Consider the following 3,378-nt stretch of genomic DNA (forward strand, 5'->3'; position numbering starts at 1 on the left):
GTAGTAGTAGTAGTAGTAGTAGTAGTAGTAGTAGTAGTAGTAGTAGTAGTCGTCGTCGTCGTAGTAGTAGTGATTTTGTTGATTATCTTCATAACCAAAAGTGATGGACTTTTTGCATTGGAGAGAGTTCAGTCAGAGGTTCCAAATGAGCCCTGCCCAAACCTCCTAGACCTCAGCCCAGGGAGGCAGAGTAACATTGAAGTACTGAAAATCATATTTTATACTGCAGTCTTTAGTTTATCAATTCGGAGCAGTAGGACTAGAGACTTGCCGTGTCTATCTACTTTGGCCTCTGGGGGTGATTTTTACACATGAAAAATAAATAGATACTTATTTTGGAATCAGTTCATGGAAAACTATGCCACATAAAATGAAAGGTGTTGATGTTGTCTGTAATACATTATGAGGGCCCCAAATCTGACAGGTAGATAAGACCACACTGCATGAGTGAAAAAGGCATAAATGACGCTTCTGCTGATCCACTTTTGTTCATGCTACTCGTTTTTCACATGAGCCAACACATAGTAAATGACGTTTTATATCAAGGACCCACTTATTTATTTTTTTGCATTATTTAAATTCCTTTTATTGCAAGAAGTAGTGCATATTTACAAAGGTGCAAAGACATAAGACACACATGAGGTACGACATGGAACAATAGAACAGTATACTATATCCGCGGGGTCTTAAAAAGTATTCAAAGGTTATATTGCCAAATTACACTGCGTTCCAAATTATTATGCAAATGACATTTTTCTAAGATTTTCTAAATTGTCAACTCAAATGAGAGTCGTGTGGTGGAAAAAATCTCCCAGTGATAACAGTATTTTTTTCAAAAATAAATATAGTAAAAACCTCAAAATCTGCTGTTCCAAATTATTATGCAACTTATCGTTTCAATACATTTAAAGCTTGTAATTAACTGAAAATGGTCATTTGTTGAATTTGTAGCATTAGGAGGTCATACTTACTGAAATCAAAAGCTATTTCAATCAAAAATATATTAACAGGTCAAGTTATATTTTACCATAGGAGCCCTTGTGTGATAGCAGCTTCAAAATTCTTAAATCCATTAAAATTGTGAGTTTTTGTAGAGTTTCTGCTTGGATTTCTTTGCAGGATGTTAGAATAGCCTCCCAGAGCTGCCGTTTGGATGAAAACTGCCTCCCACCCTCATAGAAGTTTTTTTTTGTTGAGGCTCCAAATGTTCTCAACAGGGGTGAGGTCAGGAAAGGAGGGGGTCCACATCATGAGTTTCTCTCCTTTTAGGCCCATAGCAGCCAGTGATGCAGAGGTATTCTGTACAGCAGGACATGGTGCGTTGTCATGCATGAAGATGATCTTGTTAGGGAAAGCACGGCTCTTCTTTTTGTACCATAGAAGACAGTGGTCAGTCAGAAACTCCACATATTTTTCCTAAAAGGGCCTAATGGGGCCGACCAGCTCTCTCACCATGATTCTGGCCCAAAACATGACTCCGCTACCTCTTTACTGACGTCGCAGCCTTGTTGGGACATTGTGGCCATTCACCAACTATCCACTACTCCATCCATCTGACCATCCAGGGTTACACGGCGCTCATCAGTGAACAAAACTGTTTGAAAATGAGTCCTCATGTATTTCTGAGCCCGTTGCAGCCGTTTCTGTTCATCAGCTTCAATTAACAGTTTAGGGGAGGCGGGATAGAAGGTTTATGCACAACTGCAGCCTCTGGAGGGTCCTACACCTTGATGTTCGGGAGACTCCAGAGGCACCAGCAGCTTCAAATACCTGTATGCTGCTTTGTAGCATCTGTTCTAATAATCTGATGTGTTTGTCTGGCAGAAACCGTCCATATTGTGCCTTTATCTGCACAAACCTGAGTGTGCTCTGAATCATCCACAAATCTCTTATCTGCATGATGATTACGCCTAATCTTTCATTCAACTATTTCACGCTTTTCATCAGCAGAGAGATCCTTTTTCTTTACCATATTGCTTGAAAATGATGATCTGCATAATAAAGTGGAACACCCTTTTTCTGTAGTTTTTCCCTTAACTGGGCTTAACCTGAAAACTAATCATCCCAGGTCTCTGAGATTTATGTCAGTGATTCAGAGCCCCGAGACACGATACCATCCATGAGTTTCATTATTATTATTTTTACCTTTTTGACACAAAAATACAATTTGCAGAATAATTTGGAACGCAGTGTAAAGTGATTTTTCAGTGGTATTTTTGGTTTTTTTTTGCATTGACTTTTTACTTGTATCCATAACATCCATCCATCCATCCATCCATTTTCTTCCACTTGTCCATTGCCGGGTTGGGTCGTAGGGGCAGCTGTTGGAGCTGCCCAAATCACATTGCACCAGCCCCTTATGGCTCCTCCTGCAGGTGGTGGATCCACGGGAGGACGGCCTCATGGTGCTAACCGGGCCTGTTGGTCTCTCATAAGGGGCTTCTGAACCGCTCTTTGTCTGACCTGTCACCTAGGACCTGTTTGCCCTGGGAGACCCTACCAGTGGCACGAAGTCCCCGACAACAGAGCTCAGGATCATGCGGGTGCTCAAACCCCTCCACCACGTTAAGGTGGCAGCTCCAGGAGGGGTATCCATAACATTGACAGTGAATTTATGAAATGCTATAATTAGTTACTTTCGCTCCTCTATGAGCTTTGGCCCTGTGCGCCGTGACGTAGCCTGCTTAAAGTTATGTGCTCCTCCGTATCTGCTGACCACCATTCTGTGAAACTATCCCTGAACAAGTCAAGATAGGGAAAATGTAAGTTTGTTGGTACCTGGCTAGAAGTTGAGGAATTTAAACCTTTGTTGAAGCTGCTGGAAGATGTGAAAGGGTTTAAAATGTATTAAATTTGACTCTGGGATTCCTGCTGATACCCTGATTAAACAGGAACAATGGAAGTATTTGTGATAAAAGAAGGAGGGGGAAAAACTACTACTACTACTACTACTACTACTACTACAACAACTACTACTACTAAATGTTAAGGTTTGCAGAGGAGGAACCCCAAAGCGGAGACTGAGGCAGGTAAGGTTTAACAATTTATTTCCAAAACAAAAAAACTGAAGAGGCTGAGGCGACGGGGGCAGGCGGGCAGCAAGCAGAACCAGGACGGAGCAGAGGAAACCCAGAGCGTATCAGAAGCAACCTGGGCAAAGAAGGTAACATGTAAGTATCACAAAAAATACTACAGGACAAAAAGCAGGTCAGGCTTTTACCGACTTTGACGGAATTATCTGGCCAACATGGACCCCGCAGAGATTGAAAAAATTAAGCAGGCTCTCACCCTACAAGGATCCCGTGTGGGACAAACAAACAAACAAAGTTCCACCTGCCCCTGCTCCTGTTGCGGCTTCTGCTCCTCCAGACCATCAAC

The 3,378-nt window shown here is 42.1% G+C and overlaps 1 protein-coding gene across 1 annotated transcript in view; it reads left to right on the plus strand.

Moving 5' to 3' along the window:
• The window catches only part of LOC306975203 (beta/gamma crystallin domain-containing protein 1-like), a 282,258-nt gene that overhangs the window by 171,450 nt on the left and 107,430 nt on the right, over nt 1-3,378 (plus strand). The window lies entirely within an intron of this gene.

Source organism: Gobius niger (assembly GCF_951799975.1).
Source record: "Gobius niger genome assembly, chromosome: 15".
In the NCBI taxonomy this organism is placed as follows: Eukaryota; Metazoa; Chordata; class Actinopteri; order Gobiiformes; family Gobiidae; genus Gobius; species Gobius niger.